Source organism: Balaenoptera borealis, assembly GCF_965194805.1.
Source record: "Balaenoptera borealis genome assembly, chromosome: 5".
In the NCBI taxonomy this organism is placed as follows: Eukaryota; Metazoa; Chordata; class Mammalia; order Artiodactyla; family Balaenopteridae; genus Balaenoptera; species Balaenoptera borealis.
In genome coordinates, this window is record NC_138862.1 from 89,194,697 (window position 1) to 89,209,000 (window position 14,304).

Here is a 14,304-nt window from a genome sequence, read left to right on the forward strand (position 1 = left end):
GCAGTGAGGCTGCTGCACTTTGTTTCCACACAAGTATAAAATTTTCATCTTAGATAAGTAAAAATTAAAGCTCTTTATTCTTTTATCTTTAAAGAAAATAAAGTGCGGTAGGCTCTATCATAAGAAATTTGTATTCATTAGCACCATTGAGCCTCACAATTTTATAAGGTAGATGGTCCCCTTTTGCACATGAGGCAACTAAGGTGCAATGAGTTTAGGTAATTTGCTTGAGATCACTCAAAGAATGGCAAAGCAGAATTTAACTCAGAGAATCTGAATCTCCCTCCTGAGTGAGCTTTTACTCAAGACCAAATATACCATAATAATTCCCCTTTTCTCAGGCTATTTTTTTTTTCCTGTCTTGTTCTCACAGCAAAATTCAAGGCATACTATAAAACTCAGCTCAAGTCTCCCCACCACTTGAAATAATCCCAATCCCTCTCGCCTCTGTTTTTATAGTGTTCTATGTTTACCCTGGGTATAGCCCTTGTCATATTGCAGAGACAGTGTTTTTCATCTATTTTTGTCTCTCCCACCTTGAAGGTAAAATGTCTGGTTCATTTTCATCCCAAGCCCAGTACTTGCCACAAAACACACACTCAGTTAAAGCCTGTTGAATAAAAGCTTGAAAGTGGAAAGAGACAAGCATGAGACAAGTAGCTGGAAAAGCTCAATTAGTATTGGCAGTGAAGGACAAGGGAACATTTGACAGAAAAATCTGCAGACCTGCTGATTTGCTGCATGGGATTATAAAGAAGAAGGAATTTTTAAAAATTGATCTGTTCAACATCTATTTACTGAACCTCTTTTGTGGGTCTAGCACTGTAGTGAGCACTTGGATGACACTGAAGTTTCCTGTGTGGTTACTAGGGAAACAGACCATTGTCAGGAATAGGGAAATCCTTCTTGAGAGCTGATTTGGTTGGGGATATGTACTGAAGAAAAAGAACTGGACATCTAAACTGATGATTTACAAAATCTTTGAAATGAACACATCTGCATTTTTCTGTTCTTATTTGATTTTTGGTTTATTTTTTCCAACAAGAAAAAAGATACATATTTGTCAATCATAAGGGTAAAGCTCACTTTAGCCCCATAGATTTTCTGTAGGTGGCAATGTAGGAAAGTGGTTTTGAATGAGCATTGGTTTGGTGGCTGCTAAATCAAGATTGCAGTGTTATTAGTGTTCCAAGGTTCTTACCATAAAACCCGAATTATTTGCTATTTTGCATAAATTTACATCCCAAATTAAGGGAATTTTAACCCATGTATGTGGGAGGAGAGGGAATGAAATTAATACAGTCTGTATAATTATATTCAAACCCAAGTTAACAGGCTATTATGCATATCATATGCAGAATAATTTAGTAAATCCATCAACTTAATCAAGCCCAGGTGAAGGACAACGATCTACAGTCAGTGGTGTGCTGGTAAATGTTTAACAACTGGCTCTCTGGGAGAAAAACGGTTATGAGGTGTAGGGTTTGCCAATGTCCGTGGTGAAAATACTCCCACCATGGACAACTTCCAGCTACCAGTCTGGTATCTCTGAACACTGAATTGGGAACAGATGTGTGTATTTGGCCCTCAGGAGCCAGTATACATGGGTTCTGGCATACGACTGACCTCATCTGATGATTAAAACTTCCCCCATCTTGCTTATTGAGTTTCTAAACTGAAGAGCTACTTCTAAGAGATGGACCCTCTAACTGGTGAAAGGAACGTCAGTACCTATGAGAAGTGGCATTGCTAAACAGTGAGCCACATCTCTTAAGTTTTGGAAACTTGTGGTTCTTTGGAAAAGAACTAAAGAGCAAAAGTACAGAAAAGCAATTATTTTCCCTCATGGAATGGTGTGTGAATAAAGAGATATTTGCTCCATTCTTGGAACAATTCTGTCTGGTCTACCATTTCTGTGTGGTTCTAGATATGCACCAGGTGTGGAGTAGACGCACAGGTCACTATGGTGAAAGAAAGCAAGTACCTGACAGCACTGTAATTATCTGCTTACATGTTTCCCTCGTCTAGATTCTGAGCCCCCAAAACATCAACCATGTCTCATTCAGAATCATATCCCCAGTGAGACCATGACACATAGGGGGCTCTGGATTAATGTGTACACTGAATGACGAAATGAGTGAACTTGCAGGGAAAACATTACTTTTATGGCACGTGCACTGCTTACTTAACAGGTACAATGACAGATGGAAAGCCTTTTGAAAAATGAAAGAATTAAACAAATGCTGGGTATTATTATTATTACATCTCAAAAGAATATGCTGTAAACTAATTAGAGCAGTATGTGCTTTTCCAGTCAAGGATATTGACAATAATCTCTTGTAGATATAGAAGCCTCCAGGTTGTCGTGTGGTAAATGCCTTGAAGTACCCGCCTTCTAAATTATTGTCAAAATATGATAGATTACCAGCTCATATGTGTAAAGTACCTCAGCCCCTGGGAAAATAAGAAACTTTGTGATGGTGTTTCTAAGATCCATATTCTGACAGCAACTCTACCAGAATGGGTTACTTGTTACATTTTTCTGCTTAGCTTATTTTTCAGCTGTTTCTTTGAAGCTTGTACTGAACATTTAGTTAAGTTCTACTGTATTCATTTTATCAAAGAGCAGAATATCCACTGTGTGGACCATAATTTGTTGATTTGTCAATATGCATCACCTCAAAAATTTTCAAAAGTGGGTGTCAAGCAGATCAGAATCATCTAGGAAATCTCTTCACACTACATGTTTACCCAGAAATTCTGATAGGTCCATAATGTGATGTGTCCCTTTCCTCCCTACAGGCTGCAAAATCACTGTTTCAGAGGAATGTGTGTTATATCCCTCAGATCCAATGGATAGAAAAACCAACAGATTGAGAACCAGTGATCTGAAATAATTTGAGGTAAGTGTTTATTGAATACTATTCTATATAAAGTTGAATATTAGAGCTGAAAGGGATCTTTAAGAAGATGAAATTGCCTTTCACCTTACCAGTGAGTAACTGAGGCCTAGAGAGGTCAGGTGGTGGTCAGTGGGAAGGCAGGGCTGACACCTAACTGGTCAGTGTTTTTACATCTGTTTACAGCTTCTCTCCTCACTGACAATTTTACCACAATAGGCATCTCAGTGCTAATTGTCAGGGTAAAATATTCAAAATGCCATTTTACCTGTTGGCACCATCTTAGTTGGTGCACAGTCCGTTTACAAATTTGTTGGATTAATAATTCTTTTATAATTTGGTATAAATTTCTTTGCCTTTCTCTGTGGTACTCATCTCCTTGACCTCATTTCCCACTTCTACATCAATGTCTGTGCCACATATTTTATAGAGCCCAACCTTCTATCATTATTCAGTGAGTGTTAACATATTTTATGTACCAAGTTCAGGGTTACTTGCTAAAGATATAGTAGCACACAAGACAGACAATGTCCCCATCTTCACAGAATATACAACCCAGCAAAGTGGTCAAAGAAATAACCAGATAATTACAACACTGAATGATAAGTGCTATGATGGAGGAACAATAGATTGCTATGGGAACACAGAGAAGGATATTTATTACCCATGCTGCAGAACAAATTCATTACCTATGCTGTATAACAAATTATCCCAAAACTTAGCAGCTCAAAACAGCAAAGATTTACTATCTCACAAATTATTTGTATCAAGAATCCAGGCATGGCTTAATTGGGTACCTCTGACTCAAGATCTCTCATAAGATTGTAGCCACGCAAAGGCTATAGTCTCATCTGAAGGCTCAACTGGGGATAAGGTGTCATGTGTTTCCAAGCTCATTTATATGATTTTTTACAGGCCTCAAAAGATTTGTTTCTAAGGTCACTGACATGGTTGCTGGCAGGCCTCAGTTCCTTACCATGTAGGCCTCTCTATGGATCTTTGAGGGACTCCTGGCAATTGATGGTCCAAGAGAGAGTCAGAGAGTGAGAAAGGGTGCTGGAGGCAAGAGTCACCTTCTTTTCTGTAACCTTATCTTGGAAGTGACATCGTAAGTAAGGAATGCACATCTTTTGCTGTATCTCATTCATTACAAGTGAGTCACAGGTCCAGCTCACATTAAAGGAAAAAGATTGCACAAGGGCATGAATACCAGGAAGTGGGGATTCCCTGGGGCCAACTTAGAGACTTCCTACCTCCAGTACCCTAAATAAGCAGGGGTTGTGGGTGTTTGTCAAAGGAGCTCCTCACTCCCCCATCTCGAGGAAGTGGCATCTGAATGAACTTGGAAGAATAAAGGCTGAGCAGAAGAGGCCAGGATGGAGGGGTGTGTGTGTGTGTGTGTGTGTGTGTGTGTATGCACACTCACTCAAGGGGAGAGCTGTTCTGGGAAAAGGATAGTCTGTGCAAAAGAATGATGGCAAGAGAAAGCAAGTTTAATATTGCTGAAGCACAAAAGTATAGTAGGAGGTGGAGAACAGTAAAAGGTGAGGCTAATTGAAGAGGCAAGTCAAAGGATGGGTCATGACCTCACCCACTTGCTTTTCTTTGTTCCCCTACAATGGCTTCCATTGTTTTATCATTGGGTACTGATAATTATTGAAAGATGTATCAGTAAAACAATCCCCAACCCAAACTGACTTAAACAGTAAGGACATATATTAGCTTGCATAGGACTAGAAGATTTCCAAGGCTGACTCATTCAGTAGCTTAAGAAGAGTTTTCTTCATCTACTCTGCCATCTACTATTGACTTCATCCTCGTGCTCTCACATCACAATCAACAGTGTCCCACGAAAGGAGAGGCAGGCTGTCTTTCAGCATTTCCTACTTGAGATGGAGAAAGCCTTTCCCAGAAGTTCTCTAGATTTTCTCCTCTTGCTTCTCAGTGCCCACAATTAGGTCACAGCCTGAGTGAGGAGGAGTCATTGCCAAGCGGAGAGGAATTACCTTGATTGGCTTACACTAATCAACTGGCATGGAATGACACTAGCACACCAGCCACAAACTTCCACCACAGACAGCCTCAAACTCAGACTAGATTAGTTTAGTCCCTCAAAGAGTTCTCAGGTTTGTGCATTAGCTTTCATGCCCACTTTAATCAAGGGCAGTTCTAGGAACAGCCACATAAAATCTGTTTCTACATTGACTGTAAAACTATTTTTGAAGGCATTGTTTTTCTTATGTCCCTTGAGGTCTTTTGTGGGAAGATTTGCCTAAGACACTCCTTCCAGTACTAAATTTGGGAACAAAATTTATTGAGGATAGTATGATCATTTTTTCTGAAAACAAGAGCTATGGAACTGATAATGCTTCCCTTTCCACCATGGCTGTTAAGAACTCTAAGCCAGAGTTGGAAGTAAATCACAGACATCTCTAAACAATTGTAAATTATTGGGGAATTTACTTCCTGCCTTTTCTTGGACTTCATTTTCTGTTTTGGTATCTCCGTAGCCCAGATATCAGCTGATGCCCCCAAGCATCTCTGGCTCAGCACCCTCCTTTCCACCCTCTGTCACCCAGGCCCTCTTCCATCACTGGTTGCCACCATCGACCCCAACCCGCAGTGTTAAGCATTTGGAAAAGTTTATTACCGCAGATGGCTAGAAGATGATGGAGTCAGAGGGAAAGCCCAGGTCAGACAACACACATCACTGAAGACTTTCACTCACCTGTGTCATGAACTCTTGCCTTGTTTCCCCTCTCACATTCCTCCTGTCTCTTCAGGAGCAACACAAATTTTCTTCCTTGGCCTGTGCATGGCAGTTTAGGGGTCATCTTGGTTATTTATGTATGCTTTTTGGGATTTTTCTTTCTAATTTAGGCAGGTCGTCAATGTCTTCCAAACAGTTCTCCCCCAAGAGAAAGGCTGGCAGATAAGATTTCTTCATTCTCTTATACACATATATTTTATTAACCTATTATGTGTGTCTTTTTAAACCACCCTAAATCCTTTTTGGAAAAGGCAAACTATAAATAAGTTTAGTGAAGCTTTCTAAACAATGTTATAAAGGACATCATTGGCTACAAAAATAAAATGCTTGAAATTAGAAAATCTGTAACTGACTAAAACGTTTACAGTTGATCCGGTGCATGGCTGTGTCACATATGGATCTTATTTTCCTGCTCTTCTCCTAATGCTTACAACCAAGATGAGAAATCAATTAAATAAAATACTAGACATTTCTGAATCCAAAACACACTTTTCAAGTGTTTAGAGATCATAACTGTAATTAATATTTTGATGTAATGAATATATTGTAATCTATTTGAAACATTCACCTACTTCACTCTGCTATCGTGCAGCACTACAGTCAAGAAAGAATCCTTGACATCATATTGAATAGCTATGTGATCCCACCATGGTAGAAAGAGAGGTTTTTAAAGATGCTGAAAAGGATACCTGATCCAAAACAATATTCTTGAATTATTCATTTTGCCATAACGTAATTGGAATCTGATCCCCACAGGTCTCCTTTCCACTGTGCTCCAACCCCCTTCATTGTTCCTTTGGAGAGTTCAGCTCAAGTCTTCACTATTCACAAACCTTTTCTGGACCCAGCATGAGTATGCAAAGCCATCAATAATTTATTTTTTTCCACTTTGGGTGGTGATGATGTTACTGTATCAGCATAAAAAATGATCCAGGTGAATAATAATAAGAGTGCTACCTTAGATGTCCTGAACACATTTCCCCCCTGGAGTACAAAGTGTTCTCCTAACTATTGGCTCTTTTGTCTTTCAAAAGAGGCAGATGCTGTTATGTTAATAAATTAGTAGAGAAGCATAAAGGTTTAAGCCACAGTCAGCAGCTAAGAAGGTAGGACTAAATAAGAAAATGTATAGGGTCTAACTTTAAAATTGCCATATGTTAAAGACAAATCATATTTTCTCTCTCTTTCGAAAATCCTCAGTTGCACAGTGGAAAAATCAATAAATACAATAAATTAAACTAACATTGGCGTGCACTTTACAGTTTACCAGTATTCCCTCTATAGTACCACTTCTAATCCTCAACACTACCCTGGTCAAGGATATTTTTTAGCTCCATTTTCTAGATGAAATTGAGGCTCAGAGAAGAGAATTTACTTGCCTGAGATTGTGGAACTAGTAAGTGGTGAAGCCAAGATACAAATCAAGATCTTCTAACTCTAAAACACATTTTTTTGTTGTAATACTTCTGACTGGCAGCCGATGAGGGAATTTTATCTACATTTCAAATCAGACATGAACTCACTGTGCTTCATATTGTTGTAGAGGCTAAGAAGAAGATGGGAAATAATTCATACATACCATTAAGACTTTAGGCTCAACCGGAAACATGAAAACAATTACCACAAGGTCCGGTTTTATTGAAAATAACATATATATATTTTACATTATATATATCTTAATATATATATTTAAGTATATATAGACATATATATGTGTGTGTGTGTATATATATATATGTGTATATATATGAATGATAACATGAGACTTAATGGACCCTGAAAACATCTCTGAGTTTCTTATCTACTGAGGAGTGGTCAGTCTGACTCCTAGAAAAAGAAGTGAGGCTATTTAGAAGGCTAGAAAGAAATGTAAATCAGGTATGAGTATGATTTACCTGGATAACACTTTAAGCAGAGACATACTGAAGAAATGTCAAATATTAATTATGTCAGGAATGAGCAGGTTCGGCTGTGTTTGCTATTTCAGAGGGTTAGGACCATTAAAGCCATAAAGAAAAGGAGTTAGTACAAGTCATCCAGCTGATGGACCTCTGAGGATGAATTTATAGTCGCAGACCATGCTGGGACCTGGGAGGTGACCACAAGGCACTGAGTTATAAAGGGCAGGCTGTGTCTCTTCTCAGGTGGTGGAAGAAGGATGCTGACAACCATTCACTGGGCGCCTAGGCTTGGTTCTTGACAATTCATGCTCCTCACCCCCTCTCATCCTCACAACAACCCTGGAGGAATTACCCCATTTGCAGCTGAGAAAACTGAGGTGCTGAGAGGCTAACCAGTTCTCCCCAGGTCCCAAGCCAGTAAGCAGCTGAGCTGGGCACTTTCAGTTTAAGGCTGGGCCTCTTGCTCACCACACTGCTCTACCCAGGGGAGGGAGGGTTGTTCTACTGTATAACCTAATGCACCGGCTGAAAAGCTCAGGGGTGAAGTGAGGTGGCCGAAAGGAGGAGGAAGGCCCCATGGAGCACTCTCTACTCCCTCATCCCCACACCCTCAGTCACAGACCAATGCCTTCCTCGTACTCCTGCCCTCTTCCACCAGCCCGAAGGATGGTGAGCACAGAGAACAGGAGTAAACAAGGGTTGTCAAGCCCCTGCCCTGGCCCCCACTAAGAGGCATTATTCACGGCTGGCCAGGGAAGCTGTGACTTGATCCAGGGTCACAGCAAGGTGGCTTTCCAGGGGGCCACCTTGGCAGTCATCACTAAAAACCCTGAAATTTGGCCTCTCAGGCTTCCAGGCACATGTGGAATGCATTATGTTTCTAATCATAACACTGCTAAAGCTGTCTTCAAATAAGGAGCTTGTGAGAGAAACTACCCAAATTAGGAAACCAACGTGGGCACAACAGAATCGGCCTTCAACCTCTCAAGCACACTGCCAACATTTTTCTCCTCTTGCCTGATACTGTCATTTAAGCATCCCATTAACTGACAGATTTTTTTTACAAAGCAACCTCTGTCTTGGGAGAACTTGTACCAGGTTTATTTATAATTGTCCTTTTTCCAAGCACTAAATTTATTTTCACTGCTGCTTTTGTTATGGGGAAATATTCACCCTCTAAAAACTCTGGTCATTTTGGACTAAATCTAGAAAAATCATAAGGCTCCTGAATCTCAGAATTTCTGACTAACTAATTATCACTTCTGCTGGGTTCAAAGTGAGTATTTACATACACTCACTCTTTATTTGTACCTCTGGCTATAGCTCTAAATCTTTGAATTTGGGATGTAGATGTTCGGAATGAGCCTTTTCCCAGGGGTATCTCAAGCATCTTCAGCTTAAGTCCCAGGCTAGGGACCTCCCTCAATATCTTGCTCTGTGCCTCTCACCCCAAGCCTCACATACTTCCTAATATATCTCCCAAGGCTAAGACAACTCTTTAATGAAAAGACATCCAAATTAATAATAATAAATACTTTCATTACCCTTTTTATTTCCCACAAAAAACCCAAGGGGAAGTGCTATTACTTTAACTTTCCAGTTGAGGAAACTGAGGCATAGAGAGATTACATAACTTGCTTAAGATCACATAGCTAGTAAATAGCCAGATTTGGAGCTGCAATAATCAATGCTGGATATCTCTCTCTCCCTCTCTCTCCCTCCCCCACTTTCAATTTCTCTTCCAATTTTTGATTTGTAAATAATTTTAAACTTATAAAAATTATCAAGTATAGGAATAATACAAAAACACTTGCACATTCTTTACTCAGATTCACCTATTGTTAACAGTTACCCTATTTGCTTTTTTTGCATACCTTCTCTTTTTCATCTCTATCTACATATAAATATTTTATATTATATGTTATGCACAACAGATATTATATATAATATTTTTCTTGAACCATTTGGGAGAAAGTTGAGTACATCATGCCCCTTTGCCTTTAAATAATTCAATGCATCTTTCCTTAGAGAAATATTCTCTTATATAACAATATCACAGCTATCTAATTCAGTAAATTTAACATTATACAAAATTTTAATCTAATCTATATCTATAATCCAATTTTTTCAGTTGACCCAAAAATGTCTTTCATAGCAAATTTTTTTTCTCTAGAGCAGAAGTTAGTCTAGGATTGGGTGCATTTCGTTGTCATGTTTCTTTAGTTTCCTTTAATCAGGAACATTTCCACAGCCTTTCTTTTTCTTTTATGGCACTGACATTTTGAAAAGTATAGTTCCTTCCTCCTTTTTTTTTCTAGTAGAATATACCTGATTTGAGTGTTGTCAGATGTTTTCTCATAATTACATTTAGGTGATGCATTTCTGGACAGAATATCCATAAGTGATATTGTGATCTCCTGGTATCACATTCTGGAAGCTCACAATGTTTATTTGCTCTTCATTGGGGATTGCACTTTATTTGCCTATTACTGTCTGATTTCTACAATATATAGTTACAACTATTCCCTTTGAAACTAATAAGCAGTCAGTGGGGAGTCAGTTTAAGCACATGAAACTATCCTCCTGCTCCTTATCAGAACTCCCCTCTGAATTTAGTATCCATTGATGATTTTTGCCTGAACCATTCTTGAAGATGATTATAAAATGATGATTTTCTAAGTCTATGGTCCCTTCATTTACTGATCAGCTCTTGGCATTCTGCAGTAATACCTCTCCTTTTTCCTCCATTAATTACTTATCTATCTATTTATTATCAATACAGTTTCATGGATTTCTATTTTGTTCAGTGGCTTATATTCATACCCTCCTTATTTATTTTCAGATTGTTGCAGCTTTGGCCAGTGGGAGCTATTTCAAGCTTTCTCTTATCCTTATGATATATCCTCATCATTTTCTAAAACATTTCCTTATTTTCTGGAACATAACAAGATGTTCCAGGATCCTGTAGAACATTACCTGCCTCAGCCATAGATTCTTCCATTGCTCTGAGGAGTCCTTGGTCTTTTAGCGGAAAATGGTATTAGAAGCCAAGATCTGAGCACTGGGTGTATTCATTGCTACTGGGGTTTTTCTGCATCTAGTTCCTTTCAACAGACAGAGCTAGGAAATATATACATGTATATATACAAATACACGTGTATACTCATTTACATACATACACATATCTGCATAGATACATATACACATGGATGTGGGCACACATGCATGCATACACACATATAAATAGTTTGGAAATCATGAGCTCACACTGATACTTCCAGTTTGGAGCACACTCTCTTTATCACTACACAGTCTTTGTCCTGTGCTTCTGCACTAGCTAAAAAAAAAGATGCAAGCTAGAACCCAAAGTGACTTAGAGAATATTGCCTCTGCTCTACTTGTGATAGCTTTACATCTTTTGTTTAAAATTTCACCCCCAATTCTGGGGGCAAGATTATGTGTCCTTGACTCAATTTTGTCTTGGATTCTTATCTGAGCTCCTCTTCTTACAAGACTGTAGTGGGGGCTTGTGAGGGACAGGGCCTTGATTTTCTCCTGGAATTTAGAATTTGTGACTACCATCTGTCTTAGATACTTGGAAGTCATTCACATAAAATACATCAAATCCTAAGATAGCAGCTAGTATGTCCACCATAGGCAACTCCTGTTCTGAGAGGCTGACAAAGAAAAGTGAAGGTATGTGGGCAAAGCCTCTTCTGGGTGGGGATACAAGAATGGTGATGGAAAAGGAGGATGAGGTCCCCCAAATCTTTAGATATTGAAATGTGGGGGGAACATACAGTCCCCAGAGATGGTCACAAGGTGGCTCAGTGACCCTGTTCCCTGATGCTCCAGATCTCCCTAGGAGGAAGGAAGGAAGTATGTTCAAGAGCAGGCAGTCACTGAACATTACGGCAGCCCCCAGCCCATCTATGCAAGCCCACAACAGAACGTAGAACTAAATGCAATGAACCAGCCTCTAGAGTGATGACCTGGCCCCATGGACTCTACCCAGGTGCAACACAGGCCTTTAGAGGAGGCCTGCTTGCTAGTACTCGTTGGCTTTGACTTTCCTTTATGGCAGTTGTGCTCAGGCAGAAGTATATGATGGCTCTGGAACCAGACAGAACCGAGTTCTAGTCCTAGCTCTGCTGTTATTAGTGTGTAGCCTTGGATTGTAATAACTTCCCTGGGCCTCAGGTTCTTCACTTATAGAATAAAAAGAGTGTAAGACTGTTATGTGAATTTGAGATAATAAAATTCTACACGGCATGTAGTTAGGTCTTAGATAAATATAGACTTTCTTAAGAACAATAAAGAGGTAATAATACCTTATGTAGATCCTTAGGTATGTCCCTAAGCAAAATAGTCTGAGGTGCCTTGCAGAAGGGCCTGATATCACAAGAGAACGGAAAGGGGTCAAATGCATGCCATTTTTTTTAAGGTTATCTCCAAGTGTGGATTGGCTAATAAGACTGTTTTCTATGTGCATCAGCCAGAATTTTACAGCAACGTAATGGTTTGGATTAATGTCCTTTGTTATTGAATTTTTAGCTGCTTTCATAACTGAAAACATACCAGCTCTTGGGCCATTGTTATCTTGAGAACACCTGCAACATTGCATTTCCTTTGGAAATTAAATGGTCAGATATGGTGCGGCCAAGGGCTGAAACTAAATACAAGTAGTCCCTTGCCAAGGTATTCTCTACCTGGGCCTGCTGTCCTCACAGGCAGCATTGTCCCTCAAAGAGTATGCATTCCTCTAGTTTCCCCTGCCCAGGACTGCATGTTCACATACCACTCAGCATGGCTGAATTCCACCACCACCTGAGGATGATTGGCAGGTAAAATGTGACTTTTGTTCTTTCCCTACCCAGTAACACAAAGACCAGAGCCACTGATGGATGTTGCTATGACACGTTCACATGGGAGCACATATCTCCTAGCACTGCTATGCAGGAAGACCATGTCTTGAGCTTGCAGCCTCAAAGCCTCTCTGCTCTCCAAGCACTGTTGCCCTAACCCAGATGTCTTTTCCAGCCACGCAGAACAAGTACCTCTGTCACCCAAGTGTAAGGAGATGGGGGTGGAAGGGACCATCTGAACAGCAGAAAGCATGCCCCACCTAAAAGTCTTGATATTGAGTTATTTTTTAAACACTGTGCTGGCCAAAACAAATAAATCAGCTTGTTTGTGACCCCTGCCTTTACCTGATGATGATGATGATAAGGAGGAGGAGGAGGGGGAGGGGGGAAGGGGAGGAGAAGAAGGAGACGGAGGAGAAGGCGAAGGAGAAGAAGATGTGACAGAGAAGCAAGAGTTGGGGTCCTGCTCTTGGATCTGTCACCAATAGACTCTGAGAACTTTGGAAGTCACTTGCCTTCTCTGGGCCAAGTTTCCTCTTCAATAAGAAGAGGATGTGAATATGAAGGTTTTCCAGCATTTCTTGAAGCTCAGATTCCAAACTGGTCCCAGTCTACCCCTCCCGTCTCTGCTCTTACCTAGAGGCTGACCCAGGTTTGGGGGGACCTGAAGCTTATACAATTTGAGGGGCCTTCTTTAAGAATAATAATACAAAATTATAACACAGAAATAGGGCAACTTGAATATTTAAAATGAGAAAAAAATCACAAAAATACCAATTTTCAAAACCGACACATACCAGAAATCCCACACACACAAAAAAACAAAACAGGAAAAAATAATGTAAGATTTGTTTTCATTACCTGTTTGACAAACCTCTATACATGCTTATATTCTACATTTTTGGCTGCATAATCTTTGACTGTCTCTTCTTATGACAAAATTCTGTAATAGCCTTTTATATAGAGAGACTAGAAAGATAATTCAGTTTTCTCTATAACATAGTTGATCAAAATTTATTTATTGATAATAAATTTATTTATTATTAATGTGACTTGGAAAATTTCTTTCACCTTCACAACTTATTACCAGCAATATCATTTCATTTTTAGGACTTTTGTCAAATTCAGAGAAATCCTCTATCGAGTGTCTTTCATATGTGAGCTGTATAATTTCAAGCATTTATGTTTCCTTGGGCAGAGACTACTCTGAAATGCTCTTTAAATTGATGTCTCTCATTACCCAAGGCTGTGGGAGGGCCTCTGCTCTTATCACTTCACACCAGGTAGCCTATAGCTCCACCCTCACACACATGGAACTTCTCACGGGTCCCTGGCACAGGGCAACCTTCCACAAGTCTGTGGCTTTGCAAATGCTGATCCCTCACTTTGAATTGCCCTTCCTCTCGTCTCCCCTATCACCCTTCTTCAAGGTGCAGGCAGACTCAACCACCCCTCCTGTGTGTTTTCCTTGCCTTTGGCTCACACCACAAGAAGAGAATCCTTCCCGTGGTGCTTTAGTCCTCTGCTCATTTGTCTGCCTTCCCACTAGACTCAGATTCCCTTGAGGGAAGGCAGTGGATCTCTCCGTCTGCCTAACATAAGGCCTAGCTCAAAAAAGATGCTCAGTAAGTGTGTCACAAATAGAAATTGCTACACAACACAGATTCCAAGAAGTGTGACAATTCTTAACCTTTCTAAAACAAACCTTGTTCTGCTGTGATTTCTCAATTGTCAATTGATGATAAAAACAGCATAGTCACTTATTGCGGCATCTTCCTCCTTCCTTGGGCTCCAGGCTGTCAATGAAAATGGGGGGGCTCACTCTCGGCCATTCGTCAGCATTGCTTACCCTGGACACAGCTTCTTCT